This window comes from Canis lupus, chromosome 17, assembly GCF_048164855.1.
Source record: "Canis lupus baileyi chromosome 17, mCanLup2.hap1, whole genome shotgun sequence".
NCBI classification, from domain to species: Eukaryota; Metazoa; Chordata; class Mammalia; order Carnivora; family Canidae; genus Canis; species Canis lupus.
In genome coordinates, this window is record NC_132854.1 from 40,485,722 (window position 1) to 40,502,153 (window position 16,432).

Consider the following 16,432-nt stretch of genomic DNA (forward strand, 5'->3'; position numbering starts at 1 on the left):
TAGTCTTTGATATGTATGCATATTTAGTAATAGTAGTCTGGGGAGAGTGAGTATGCTGTTCTCTCAATCACGATTACCTATGACACACTCTTTTCTATTCAAATATGAAATGAAAATTTAATGATTTAGCCAAATTGATCCAGGCATTTCAACTCACAGAAACATTTAAAATATGTTTTTTTATTCTATAACTTTCCAGTTTCTAATACTATACTATTTGTTTTTGAAATACAATCTCTGTCATCAGTATGCATCTACTATCACATGATGGTTGGATTAACTATTTCCATTGGAATGCAAGTTCATTGTATTATTCTCTTTCTCTACTAAAATATTGTTTTTGTAAGTGTGAACAAAAGTTATGTGAATATCTTATCACAATGCCTTCCTGTTTTAGTATTTCACTGAAAGAGCAATGGGTATCTCACAGAAATAAGGGTACACATTTTGCAGAATAAGAAATAGGCACAGAATAATAAGTAACTCATTAAAAATATTTATTGCAAAATATATGTCTAACACACTGCTAGGCCTTATATACTTAGTGTTATTGGGTCATCTCAAGGCCCCATGTGTATTAAAGTATTGCTATATTTATTTTAAGGAAAATAAATCAAGTATAGAGAGTTGAAATCTTTTAAAATATGGCAGTCTTATAGGTGAATATTAATACCAATTATAGTAGAAATTCATAGGTTGAAGTGGTTATGGCTATTGACTGATAATGTTGAATAATATTATTTTAAAAACAAATATAAAAATTGGCATCCTGGAGTATTTCTAGAAAGGTATTCCTAAACTAAATCACAAAACATTTTAAATGTATTTTATACATGGTTTAGGATATCTCTGATTTTGGAGAAAAAAATCAGGTGAAAAGGCATTCATACCATATTAAATTTCTCTGTCAATTGCACTACAAATTTGGAAAGTGTGAGTTCTGCAGGGGGCAAGATGGTAAGTTTTATTTTCTCAAGCTTTGAATTGTATGTGTCTTTAAGATTAGAAGTATAATTTAATTCATAATAAGACATTTTTGAAAATGCCAGTAAGGAAAGTTGTGTTCACATTTAAACTTAAAATAACTTGGAACCTCCCTCCTCCTTTTTCTCCCCCTCTAAATCTTGTTCTCATGTTCATAGTAAATTTTTTGGCTAGTTTTTAATGCAGGCAATTGTACATAGTTCTGATGAAATGTCATTCTCTGTCTACCTAGAAATAAGATGGTTCTTGACATTGGGAGTTTGTCATTGATTAAATTGTCATAGTCTATTTGAAACCTAAATGCTGCCTTTGGTCATTGTTCTTTTTCTTCTTTAGAAAGTGACCTTTGTGAATAATTGCATGCCCTAGATGTGTCAAAATGAAGAGAAAGCAGCATTCCTAACTATGAACATTTTATAAACTATTTGTCTCTGCTGTCTTGAGTAGCTTTATGAAAATGAAATATTTCAAAATTGTATTGCAGAATCAAAGACATTTTAATAGTCTTATGTATAAAATGAATTTAGCATAGAATTATAGGATTTATTGATATTCTTCATTTTCCCACCAACATAAATTTATTAAAATTGACATATTATATTCCTAAGAAAAATTATAAAACCTTTATTTGGGGCTTTAAATATATATAAATGTGATGAATACTATAATGTAAAGATATTTTAAAATATATTCATTTTATCCTGTTTTCAATGAATGGGAAAAATTTAAACATCTTCTTATTTAAAAAGATGGATTAATGGTGTATCAAAGTGCTTTTATTTATTTTTTTTTCAAAGTGCTTTTAAAATATCTCTATCACCTTTGACTTGGAGTGATGCTTAAGTCAGTGTAGATATGTAAGAATTTAAATGTAGTATGTACACATACTTATTTGCATATTGGTACTTCTTATTAAAATTAACTAAGTTTTATTTTACTACCTGCTCTTAGAAGTATAATCCATTTTTCAACTTTAATCTCTTAAGATATTTAAAATATTTTCCTTGATAAGCATGATCAAGAATATAAAAAGTAAATACATACACAAAATATACATATTTAAGTCCTAATATTCATGATATAAGACATAAGGGAGTCGGAAATTTAAAGAGAAAAAGCTAACCATGTAGTAGGAGAACGAGTGGAGATAATCAGAGTTTAGCTCTAGAATTTGAAGTTGGGGTACCAACACACTGAATGATATGAAGGAGAATATGTTTCACGGTTGCTAAGAAAATAAAATAGTAAGTTAAAGAGAAAATCCAATTTTATCAAAGGTTTTAGAAGTTTGGTTTGGGAGAGATGTGTATGTGTGTGTGTGTGTGTGTGTGTGTATTTTAACATAGATTACTGTAAACCACTCTGGGTTCTTATGTGGAAGTAAGCATGATGAAAAATGTCTTTTAAAACTATAATGTGGAAGTGGCAGGAATGAAATAATGAAATGAATGAAAGATAATGAAAGGAATCTGGAACAAGTGAGCGGGATAGAAAATATTTATAGTTATTTAAGGAATTAAAGGGAGGGCCATGGGAAAAGAAATATATAGGATAGGTCCAAGAAAGATTGTGAAGGAAATACAAAAAGCAAACAAAGCAAAAAGAGATAAAAATAAAGAATATTGATTTAAAGATGATTCCAAGATTTCTAGTCTCAGACATATCAATAAAAGAAACAGGAAATCTGTAAAGAGAAAGAAATTTAAAGAAGAAAAGTTGTTTTGTTTTAATCTTGCAAGACTGAGATAAAAGTCCATTATCTAAATCATGCCACATTTCAACTGTTAGGTTTTGGTTGTGCACATAAAAGATTAAAATTGGACAAGTGGCTTTCAATATAAATGTAATAGATGGAGTCATAAACACGGGTAAATTCATTGAGGTTAGCAATGTAGAAAGATAAGGATGAAGAATATAGAACTAGAGATAAGTTAACAATCGATGGATCCAATTGAAAAAAAAAAGAGGGAAGGAAGGAAGGAAGGAAGGAAGGAAGGAAGGAAAGAAAAAGAAAGTTCGTTCCAGAGTAGGACTCAAAGAATTAGAATGGTGAAGGGATGCAGATGCTAGGAACAAAATAATTCATGCACTCTTTTAAAATTTTAAATATTAAAAAGACTCATGAGTTATACAAATCTTTTCTGCAATTTTATTATAGCCAGGAGATACTGTAGAATATGTCTTCTTTGTATATCTAATTATAATCTTAAGCAGAAGCCAAATGGATCTAGAAGTATCCCAGACTGAATCCTATGTCCAGCCCCCCAATCCACCCCGCCTTTGACACCGGCACATGCAACACATTTACTCAGCACCTAACAGTGTGGCTACTAGATATCAAGTACTCTGCAGGTACAAACCTAAAAAGGTGAACTTGGGAAATCAAGGACCCTCCTCAACTGCTTATACTATTGCAAGATACAGACAATAAGCAAGACGATAGATATGATTATTAGAGACTGGGACAACTGTAATGGAATCACAAAAATCTAAATGATAGTATAAGAACTGAACTAGGAAAACCCACTTTTAATTAGGAGGTACAAAACAGCCTCCATGAGGTGACAGTTCTGCTGAGATTTGAAGAACCCAAAAAGCCAGTCTTAGAAGAAGTGACTTTTCAGTTAGTGGGTATAAATAATGCGAATACCTAGAGGAAGAGAAAAGTTTGCACTAGGAGAACAGAAAAGAGACCATTATGTCTAGACAAGCATAGACAAGCTTAGTGTGTAGGAGATGAAATTGTTTGCAGAGATGGGAAACAGTTGTACTATATGTGACAGTATGACTGTGATTAAACATTGCATTTTCATATCCCGGCAGTGGAAATACATTGGATAGTTAAAATTTTTAAAAAAGAGGACATTATTCTTTAAAAAACATTGCTCTGACTGAAGTGCAGAGCATTAATCGAACATTACAGGCATGGAAGCAAAAGATCCCTTAACAGTGGCTTATGAGAGCTTTTAGGGTTGCTCAGGCTACGATGGTATCAGGGGACATTCACGATGTATCCTTAAGGTTGAATGGACACCAGAGATCAAATGGGAGGTGGGAAACGACAGAAAACTAGCTATGAGAATAAGTGTTGTTTATTATGTATCTATCGGCATTTAGATACACATACATTCATACACATCTTTTATATATTTTGTGATTTAGGACTCCAAAGAAGCCCATATTCCAGCTGATTTGTTTTATTAAGTAAACATTCATATTTATTAGAGACTTGTGATCTTTCTTACCATCCTGTAAAATGGTCTAACCAAATGAGGTTCCTGTGAGATTGATTTTTGAGCAATTTCCCTTTGTGGAAGTAGAGCTAAAAAAAAAAAAAAAAAAAAACAAAAAAACCTCATATTCTAGAGGATAGTCTCCTAATCTGTCTTGGTGTTGTTTTACCTAAGTCTTTGAATTTCCTAGGCGGAAGAATGCAGGGAGGGATAGATGAATGCTGTCAGTTTAACACTCCATTATCTTGAGGGGGCAAGAGTCCTTGTCAGTGACACACACGCAGAAACGCATGCCTCCTTTGTGTGGATTTGTGCTTATCCGGAGGACCTAGAAGTGAGGGCAGAGATGTGTTAAGGTTATAAATGGCTCTTAATACGCTTGTATTTCCTTAATCAGAAGGAGTTGAGATTTACTTTGTGAATAATTGGTTTATGTGGCTGTTGTTATCGCCGTGTGTCCCTTATCTTTGATTGCCATTCACATTCCAGGAGGAAAATTCTTTGAAACAAACATGCAGTCATCACCGCTTATCCTCACGTCTGAGACCCATAGTAGGTACACAAACCTATTTTAGTGAATAAATGACTGGAAGACGTTTAATCATCTGATGCAAAATTTCTGATGTATCATTAAGGGGAAAACTAGGCTTGAACTCTCATAGAATGTCAATTTGATTTAAATTATGCATAAAAAGTAAAGCACATCCTCAAAAGTATTAATTAAAAATGTAATTACAAAGACCATACTAAACACAATTATAAATCATTTTTACGTCAGCCTTCATTTTGTATTTTATGTTTCTCCTCCTTACCTCAAATGTATGTCAGTGAACATCTACTCCAACTCTCAACGTTCAGCACTACAACCCCCTCCTGCTGGGGAAAAAAATCTTCCTAGAAACCAAATTGTGAATGATTCTGAAGATTTTAGAGGCTCATGCCAAAAACTGATCATTTAGATCAAAAGAGAAAAGGCAGCCAAGTAGTAAAATTTTCTTGAGTTATCAGAGAATGCTAACAAAAGGTCACTCAGTCTAATTCAACTATGATCTATATAATCTAATTATGCTCATTTCTAAAGTAAATGTGTTATTTGCACTGCATTGGTATGCAGATTACAGAGTGTTATTATAGGATTATAAATGGAATGCTGGTTTGCACTTTGTATGAAAAAGACCTGTAAATACTATTTAGCTTCACTTTTATGCGGCTAGGATTTAGTGCACACTAAAAGGCTTAGCCAGTGCAATATTAGAAGTGAAGTCAGCTAACTGAACACCAACGCTAAATAAAGCCGGGTGAGTGCAGTTTCAGGCTCATCTCTTCATTTATTACATTTTCTTTCATCCATCAGAAATATGAAGTTAATAAATTCCATGTTCCATCCCTCTGAAAATTAAAAGCAACTTTTGTTTTGACCATTAGCATAAGAATTCTGTTATGGGAATCTTGAATTACTAAGAGCTTTTTTTTTTTTTTTTGCATATATGGCATATATATTTTCATGGTGTATTTATACATGAAGCTGAGAGTCAAATGCCTTTGCTTATATTCTTTAAGGAATTGCTTAAAACACAGTTTGGGGACTCTGGCAGGTTTAATAATATTTGTCTCTGCAGTTAGGACGATTGCGGTTTAGCAGCTGCATTAGCAATGATGCTTTAAAATGATTTTCAAGTAATTCATTACTTCCCTTTCTCATGCATTAAATTTAATATAGCTTGCAGGTTCTAATTCATCTTCATGCATACTAATAAATTGTGCCCTACAAATAAATTCTGCATTAGTTTTAAAGCAATTTCACTTCATCTATATATCAAACATGAAGTTGCTGGTTGGTTTGTAGCTAGCTGTGAATAGGTCCAGAATCTTATCTATGTAGTTACATGATCAATGACTATAATAACCCATCTTTGTAAAGATGACATATTCCTTGTAATATTTTTTTTAAAAGCAAGACAATATATATATTTTTTAGTTTCTAAGGTGGTAAAAACTCTTGAGGACACCACTCTAGAATATGAATGAACCCAATGAAAGCATCTTAAAATTCATATGCCATACCACAATGATTCTCTCCTTTTATATCTTGGCTTTATAACTAGAACTGCAGAGGAAAGAAAATCTTCTGTCCTCTCCCCTCTTGGATCCTTCTATCAAATTGGTTTAGTGCTGGCAGTCTTTGCTGCCGCTGAGTGACAGTTTCCTAAGCAGTTTTCACAGCTCAAAAAAGGAAGGACTCGGACTGTGGCACTGATGTGGGACGGGGGAGGGCTAGGGAGCTTAGGTGCTGATGGTACTATAATCTGCTCATATAGTGCTTTACTGTATTAGAAGCACTTTCATGTAGATCTTCCCATTTAAATCTTAGAACGTTTTGTTTTTTTTTTTTAAAGATTTTATTTATTTATTCATGAGAGACACACAGAGAGAGAGAGAGAGAGAGAGAGGCAGAGACACAGGCAGAGGAAGAAGCAGGCTCCATGCAGGGAGCCGGACGTGGGACTCGATCCCAGGTCTCCAGGATCAGGCCCTGGGCAGAAGGTGGCACTAAACTGCTGAGCTACCAGGGCTGCAGAGAACTCTATTTTTTATTGAGATATAATTGACATATTAACATTGTATGAACTTAAGGTGCACAACCTGTTGATTTGATACACTATCTGCTGGGATAGGATTGCTCTGCCATATCTGCTGACACCACCTTCACATCGCAAAATTATCATTTCTTCTCTGTGGTGAGAACATTTAAGATCTACTGTCTTAACAATAAAATACTGTTTAATTATAATCACATTAGATCCACAGGACTTATACATCTTCTAACTCCAAGTTTGCTCTCTTTGACCAACATCTCCTCCATTCTTTCACTCTCCAGCGCCTGGTAATCACCCTTCTGCTGTTTCTCTGGGTTTGGCTTTTTTGGGTTCCACAGGTAAGTGAAATCATACAGTGTCTGTCTTGGACTGTCTGACTTACCTCACGTCAAAAGATGCCCCCAAAGTCCATCCATGTCGTCATAAATGGCAGGATTTCCTTCTTTTTCATGGATAAATAACATTTCATTATAATATATTTATATATATATGCATATATATATTTCAATGTCACATGATTTCAGTGTTGGAAACTACAACTCTATTTGAGTTGTCTAGTTAAAAACAATTCTTTTCTCACTATATTACATTTCATCCTTCACATCTCTGTTTATCCCATGTGGCATGACCATTAATTAATTAATTAATTAATTAATTAATTAATATACTTGACAAGGAGAGAGAGCACAAGCAGGGGAAGCTGCAGGCAGAGGGAGAGGGAGAAGCAGGCTCCCCACTGAGCAGGGAGCCCGGTGTGAGGCTCAATCCCAGGGCCCTGGGATCATGACCTGAGCTAAAGGCAGATGCTTAACCAACTGAGACATCCAGGCACCGTACACATAACAGATTTTTTATTCTATTCCCTAGCGAGATTTCCAGAAGAAAGCTTTGAGTCAGTTGTTTTAACTGCAACTTTGGGAGAGGCTCCCTTAGACCTTTGATCAATGTATGACCCCATAGATCAGCAGCATTGTCCTCACCTAGGAGCTTGTTAGAAATGCAGAACACAGGGTTCCCCTCAGATCCACCAAATCCAGTTCTCCATTTTAGCAAGACCCCACGTGATACATAAAAAGCTTAAAGTTTGGGAAATGCTGTTTTTGAGGGAAACAAAATGAGCTATGGAAAAAAGATCTTTTGAGTAAGATAGGAAAAATCTTTCAGGTAGTACTGAAGTGAAAGGATATATATGATTTCCCCCTCATGTGGCAATGCTGAAGTTCTATAATATTTATAATACTTCTTCCACCCACTCTTTTTTAGCAGTATTTTTGTTGTAGATATCAGCCAAATACATGAGTGATGTGGGAAACTCTGTGTCTAAAGATTTTCTGAATTGTGAGAAAGAGACTAGGAAATAAAAATTTAAAGATACTCTGTGAAATCAGTGTAATTCAGATTGCTTCAGTAATTTTAAGATTATAATTTCAGCAAATATATAATGGAATTAAACATTCTCCTTAGTCTATTTCTTGGCTCTTATACAAGGAAATGACCAATTCTATGTATAATTTCAACATTTCTTTTTTTTTTTCTTTTTAAAGATTTTGTTTATTTATTCATGAGAAACAGAGAGAGAGAGAGGCAGAGACACAGGCAGAGGGAGAAGCAGGCTCCATGCAGGGAGCCCGATGTGGGACTCCATCCTGTGAACTCCGGGATCATGACCTGAGCCAAAGGCAGATGCTCAATCGCTGAGCCACCCAGGCATCCCAATTTCAACATTTCTTAATGTGTTAAACCAAATGGAATTATTTCATAATTGATGTATAGTCATTTTGAGGTAGCCCTCTTGTAGTGCTTATAAATACACCAACCAATAATTTTCCATTGTTGCTGAAGGTAAGTACCAGGAACTTTATTGTCCTTAGTGTTACTCCTAGTCTCTAATTGAAGTCCAGATTTTGTAGATCCAATCATTGGTAAACCTTACAAAATTATAACTGATCAGGCTTCTCACAAAGATGTGATAGGAAATGTGCCACTAGACTGTGGACATAGAACACGTTGTGTCTGCTCATGTAATTGACGAGGGGGCTTACTTTCCTAGTAGAATCAAGATTACGGGCACGTGAAATCCTTCAGATAGTTCTAAGGAAGAGCTATTTTATTTGCAATTAGATCAATAAAAAATCAGACTAAAATATAGACAGAGAGAAAGAAAGAAAGATAGAAACTATCCTGTGTTTGTTCTTGTCTATTATATTGTATCAGCAATAAACTTTTGGATTCTGGCCTACTGATCCATTTATTTATTTATTTATTTATTTATTTATTTATTTATTTACTTATTATTTATTTAATAACTGCCAGTGTGGCCTAAATTCAGGTCCGAATCTTGCCTTTTTTTACTGACTTCTAGAATATTTATATAATCACTCTAAATGAAATCTTCTTACCTATATGACAGGATTCTGATTAAACTTGATACATATATATCTAGAAATTCTCTTGTTTTGGGAACAACAGATGATGGGATAACTATTGGTAATAATAAGTATAAATCATCAATAATTCAAGTAAGAGATACCTTTTCAGAGGCTCACCTATTCCGTTCAGTGAAAATGCTGTCTAAACTTTTGTATTTCCCCAATACAATAAACCAAATTAAGAAGCACAACTTTTTTTTTCCCCCGTGGAAAACACCTTGTTTGCAGAGAAGTACATCTTATTATATGCTTTGGGCAGGACAATATTTTTTTGGCATGAAATTGAAAACTTGGAGGAAAACTTGTTATATCTGGAGTTACCAAATTTGAATATTCCAAAGATAACCAGTTCATATGACCATTTCACAGATGCAGAAACATACATTTCAGTTAAAACAAATTTGTAGCAGTGTAGAAGTTGGAATTCTTATTATCTACCCCAAAGCAGTGAAGTAGTGCTTCTCAAAGTTGAACGTTACATATGGACTCCAGGAAGATCTTCGTACAATGCTGAGCAGAGTTCAAGCAAGTTCCCAGGAAATAACCAATGTAGCTTCTGAGTAGTTTGAAAAGCCAGGCTCCACAGCGCATGCTCAATTTTTCAAATAATGAGACAAAGTGATAGAGTATACTATCCTTGCTATCCTGCCTTTTTAATCTTTATAGTCATTCCTGGTGACACTTATCATATTTTGTGATTATTATCATCAGTTAGCTGCATTTTTTCCTGTACCCTTTTCAACCTTTACCACCATAAATCGTGTGGAACAGGATCTACGTTTTCCCTTTCTTTATTGTTTACCTTGCCTGCCTCCTACCTTTGAAGACTCAGGCACCACAGTTAAAACTCTCAGGCTTCTGCACAGATTGTTTCTCTTTAAGGCAAATCCAGTATTAAGGCTCCACATAAAGGCAATTTTGCTGCCTTGCTCATCCAAATATTATAACCTGGCCTGATTAGTAAGCTATTATTATCATTCTTTTACTTATTACTAACATTTTTTTTCTACCTGACATCATCCATTCTTCACTGGCATTAAGTGTGCTCTGTCTTTGATAGGTTGAATTTTATCTCAAAAAAATGTATATTGAAGTCCTAACCTGCAATAAATCAGAATGTGACCTTATTTGGAAAAAGATAGATGTAATTCCTTAAGGTAATGCTATATTTGAGTAGGGTGAACCCTTAATACAATATGACTGGTATCTCATTACAAGAAGACTATGTGAAGACAGACAGACAAAGGGAGTACCTTGTGACAAGGAAGCCAGAAGGTGGGGTTGTGTAGTTAATAAGCCAAAGAACGCTGAAGATGAACCTAGGAAGAGGTAAAGACCTGCATGCAAGGAAATAATGTCACATCTGTCCATATCTAGTAAACATTAAAGAACTCAGATTGATATAGGAATATAGATTTTTGTTCTTTAGTACAAACTGCTATGTGGGTTTATCTATTTGGAAGCAATAGGCATTAAATCAAAAGAGCTAAGGTTTCTTTGTTATGTTCTGCTAGGAAGGTTCCCTTCCCCTTTTTTAAATGGGTAAGTGTATTTTTCTTAATTGTGGAAGAAATCGAAAGCAGATAATTAGAAAAACATTAGGCAAAGTGGAAAGATATTATTTTAAAAAGTTAAAGACATTGGCTAATAAATTTAGAAGGTACTGTTGTGACCAATTAAAAATTTCAAAGGGGGGACACCTGGGTGGCTCAGCGGTTGAGCACCTGCCTTTGGCTCAGCGCATGATCCCGGATTCCTGGGTTCGAGTCCCACATCAGGCTCCTTGCGTGGAATCTGCTTCTCTCTCTGCCTGTGTCTCTGCTCTCTCTGTGTGTGTCTCTCGTGAATAAATAAATAAAATCTTAAAAAATTCAAAGGGGAAAGGGAAAGCTTTATCAACAAATGATGAACCCCTAGCTTCCAAGTTTCTTTTATTAAGGAAAAATGACTCTAGGTTTGCTTAGATGGCTCAGTCCGTAGAACATGTGACTCTCGGTCTCGAGGTTGTAAGTTCAAGTGTAGAGATTACTTAAAAACAAGATTTTATTTATTTATCTTTATTTATTTATTTTTATTTTTTAATAATTTATTTATTTATTCATAGAGACACAGTTAGAGAGAGAAAGGCAGAGACACAGGCAGAGGGAGAAGCAGGCTCCATGCAGGGAGCCCGACGTGGGACTCGATCCACGGTCTCCAGGATCACCCCAGGCTGCAGGCTGCGCTAAACCACTGCGCCACCGGGGCTGCCCAAAAACAAGACTTTAGAAAAGCAGAACAAAACAAAACCAAAAAAATGACCACTGTCCTATCTAAACAGGTATTTTAACAAAAAGCAAGTGATTGCTTTAAATCTCTGGAAGAAATGAAGTCATTTACATTACCCTTGTCAATACATTAATATCCTAAATGTCAAGTTGTACAAAGGGCAGAACATAATCTATCAGCTCATGAGATACTCCGAAAGTTCTGCCTATTATGAAGTCGAATATGTTTGTCATTGTGACTACAGCTGTTTTATTTCTTCTTAAAATATAAAGTGTATAGTGAAAGGTTCCTTGCTCTATTTACTTGCAATATGGGTGGTAACAGTGAATCTGCATCTAAATAGTTGTCTCTGTTAAAACCAAGCCCAGAGATGTATCTCTGTAGAGCCTGGAACTTCATATGAGGCTTAGAAGTATATATGGGACAAATGTAATTTTAAAATAATTTGTAAGCTACATATTTACCATACCTATACTACAATAGAGATAATTTCTTTGCCTTTTGCTTCTTTTAACCAACTTCCATTTAGTGGAAAGCTTAGAATGAAAATAATTTGTAATTTTTATAGAGATTTTTAATTATAAATTTCTGTGCTTTAAAAGTATTTTTTGTAATACATATAATAAAACTGAAGAATTGTGAAAGATTAATAACCAATGGAAAACTAGTATGTATAAAACCTTCATATACATTTTTCATTGTTAGTATTATTTAGTATTATATGGCATATTGTCTATAAAAATATTAAGGTAGCTACTCATATATTTTTTTCTGATCACTTAACTGTGACTGATAAACTTTGGAAACCCAAGGATAAAATTATTTTGCAATAGAGTGATTGAAGAATATTTTCTGTCTAATAAAATTGCAAATCTTTTCTCATACTTTGTTTTACAAAAAAAAAATGGAAATTTATATATATGTGTAACTTTATAGAGAGAAATTAACTGTGTATTTGAATACTTGTATATGAATCTGATATAGTATTAAATTTCCAAAAGAAAATATGTGTTTTATACTTATTCACTTTAGAAAAATATTACATTCATATATGATATGTAATAACTGCTCATTAAATGCTTTACTATGCTTACTGTGGTGACTATTTCATGATGTATACAAATGTCAAACCTCTAGTTACACACCTGACACTGCATAATGTTGTATGTCAATAATAACCTCAGGAAAAAAAATAATAAAATTGGTAGCCTGGACTACTGAATTTGAAAGTTTAAACTTAACAATAATTTTGAAGGCAAAGAAGTAAATAATTTTTAAAAATTAACTTGGAATTAACTTATTTCAAATACAATATGTTAAGTATCATAAACCTCTCAATAAAGAATGTACAGATAAAAACTGATTATACACAATAAATTACATATTTTCTGTTCTTAAAAACAAAGCAAAATACATATTTATGGTAAGAAGAACATTTATAAGTCCAGAAAATGAAATTACATTTTAAAATATGCTTAAACTCTGGAAATATTCTTATTACCTGTCTAAAAAAGAATATTACTTTGAAAGGTTGTCTCAAGATTGAATTATCCACTTTGCAGTTTGCAAGGTTTATAGTGCTTATGCCAGCATTCTTTTCTTTAAATTCCATCGAGCAAAGGATCAAGTTCAACAGGGGCAGGAAGTGCTTGGGACAATCAGATCATGTCTGATTAACATGCTGGTGGATGTCACTGGTAACACTGTCTCTACTGACTTTCATAATGCTAATATGAAGTTTTTCTAATTGAATCATGATGTTAAAATGCCACTTTCAGTTCAATACAGAGACTGTTCTTTAAGTTTCTAGTATACTGAAGAATTCATGCTCTTGGTCTATTTGTTTCAAGAGTAATGCATATGATTCATTGATAGTTAATCTGGAGGCAACGATAATGCTGAAAAGAATACTAGATAGTGCATTAAGATCTACCTGAGGGGCACCTGGGTGGCTCAGTGGTTGAGCATCTGCCTTTGGCTCAGGTCATGATTCCAGGGTCCTGGGATTGAGTCCCACACTGTGCTACCTGAGGGGACCCTGTTTCTCCCTCTGCCTATGTCTATGCCTCTCTCTTCTGCGTCTCTCAAAAATAAATAAATAAATAAATAAATAAATAAATAAATAAATACAAGGAAATAAACAAACAAACTATGTGAGAACTAGTAGCTGGGCAAATCACTCCACAAGTAGTCATTTGGTTTCTTAAAATAGTTGCTGCAGAGTTTGTGGATCAGAGTTCCATTCTCATCTATGGTTTGCCCACGGTCTATATTCAGGTGTATATTCAGTATTTCCCCTGGTCCCAAAGAACAGGTGCAATTATTTTTTTAATATCCTGGAGCTGTAAATTTTCCCATTTAGTTCACATAATAGTTCACATAAATATATTTGTAGTTTGCTCTCAGGCTTGAATAACATTTTTTCTCAGTCTAGATTTCTGTCTTGGTAGATTTCTTCTCCACAGAAATTTGATAATATCTCAATGTCTTCAAATGGCACATTTCTCATAGGCTAAGATTAGATAGTTTAACAAATGTTATCTTTTATTTCTAGAATATGCATTCTGCCTCTTTCTTGGACTAGCTGTCATTATTTAGATTTCAGTAGATTTGTTGCCTAGTGAAAAATGTTTGAGTATCCTAATAAAAATGGTTGCTACTTGATTATTTTCCATTTCTGTTTACATATTATATTTTTAATAATATTTATCACAACTTAAAACAATTTTTGTTCATTTTTTTCTCACTCCCCCTCTATAGTGTAAACTCTGTGAGTTCAGGTACTGTTTGCTTACTGATATTGGGTTTTCTGGGCTGACAGCAGCAATCAGAATTTTTTTGTAATTATAACTGTTTCACTTCTCTACTCTTCTTATTCCTTGGGAGCATGTGGTCTATGTAACTTTTCAAGAATAAGCTCAGCAAATCAAATAATTGTAAATTAAGAGAATTTATATGTTATCATTCTTGTTTTTTTTCCAGAAAACATGTTTAAGTCAGATTTTAATTAGGAAATGTGATAAAATATGATCCATTCTTAGGAATGGGGAATATTTTAGGGTATATAAATCATATAAAATTTTAAAAATTTATATTCATATAATAAAATTAGAGTGAACATAAGCATTACTCTGTGACTAGATGTTGTTAGGAAAATTTTTTGTAAGTGTACTTGCATAATACATATGTGTAATATACCTCAGTGTTTTACAGACACAAACCGATTAAAAAGAGACACAGCGTGGCAGTAGAGATAAGATGTAGTCATTTCAGAAAAGACACTCTCCTTTTTCTCAAGTAGGATTTGAGGTAAGAGAAATGACATGAGGCATAAGTCACCTTAAGAGAGGGTTGTAATAGATCACTCCTTGTCAGTTGCAGCACAAGCAGGAACTTTAGAAAATAAGAATGTTTTATTCTTTGAGAGAGCCATCACAAAATAGTCCAAGCCTTTTATACCCTTGAGGGATGTCTCTTAACGGACTTGATTAGTTCTGGATACCTCATTTTAAGATGGACATCTACAACCAAATTGAATCCAGACCTTGTAACAATAGGGCATAAAGATGTCATGAGGAATGATACCAGGACCTGGAAAACTTCAGCCAGGAAGAGACAACACCTAAAATATATCAGATTGTAGGCTTTTTATGCAATATATAACAATATAAAATATTGCCTTATAAAATGGAAATTTGACTTAGTCTGCATAGGTGTAGAATTCTTAACTAAACAAAGGAATGTGTTTAGGGCATCTGCTTTCAAATCGGGCAAAAATGTGAGGGTGTATTTTCTGACAGTGAAAAATTAAAGATAAAATGGGCTAATACTTTGGGGTAATAAATAGCACTTGAGGATTTTGGTATTCAAATAAAGGATGGTTGATCATTCTCCAGAAATATTATACATAAATGTAAAAATGCATGAATGTTTTAGGTTAGTGTTTCAACTATTAGACTTCACAAATGTCTTCAAAATTTCCATGTCAAACAGAGGTGCCTTACACACAGCCATTCTAAGACACAGTTGAAGGTCTTTTAAATGTAAGTGGTGATTTTATCATCCAAAAATATATGATAAATCAAATTTTGATGTGAAAATTCTACTTAAATTTCCAGGTATACAGGAATTCTTTAGTACTTATACAGTCATTGTCATTATCTATAATTTTGTTAGAAAACAAGTTCTCATAACATGACATTATTTACTAATATCACTGATTTAACTGATTTCCACTTCACGTTCCCTTCTGCTTCCCAATAATATTTATCCCGATACCCTGAGCAACATCTATTTCAGTCATTTTCCTTTTGGTTTAGGATGTGGTATATATCTGACAAAGCCATACAGTATAATGCAAAGTGAAATTGCAATCTTGCAAAAACTGCATGATTTCATAAAGCCAATGAAGTAAAGTTAGAATTATTTGACTCAAAGCAAAGAAAGCCTTTGACAAATGAGGTTATAGCAGAGTTAGACTGGTTAAAAATTGAAGAAAAATATTGGCAAGGATGATGATAGAATATGTGCTTCAAAAAAAGAATGATTTGAATATCAAAGAACTGAGAGAGAAGTTCTTGGGAAAATTGATGAAACCCCAAAATATTTTGGCAAAAATGGCCTCCTTGTGATTGTTCTCTGAAACAATTACAATGTAATGTGCTATTAAATTTTGGCAAAAATTACAAACTCATACAGATACACAGACAAAAGTTAGCTTAACACATCCTTGAAGTATTCAAAGAATTAATTCATAATTAAAATAACCTATTTCTGTTTTAAGTAGGGTAAATGAAACAATTTTAAATATTTATATGATTTTAGATGCATTTTCTAAATACAATTATAAGCATATTTTTAACCATTCTACTATGGAATTAAAGTGAACATTTTAACTCCTTTTCAGTGGCTTTTTTTCAGA

At 33.5% G+C, this 16,432-nt stretch overlaps 1 long non-coding RNA gene across 2 annotated transcripts in view; it reads right to left on the minus strand.

The window, feature by feature from the left end:
* Positions 1-4,190: 4,190 nt before the first annotated feature.
* Positions 4,191-16,432, minus strand: part of LOC140608397 (uncharacterized) — a 140,546-nt gene continuing 128,304 nt past the window's right edge. For both annotated transcript variants that reach the window (XR_012010415.1, XR_012010414.1), the window contains one exon: positions 4,191-4,545. This is a non-coding gene — a long non-coding RNA (uncharacterized lncRNA). The remainder of the gene's footprint in view (positions 4,546-16,432) is intronic.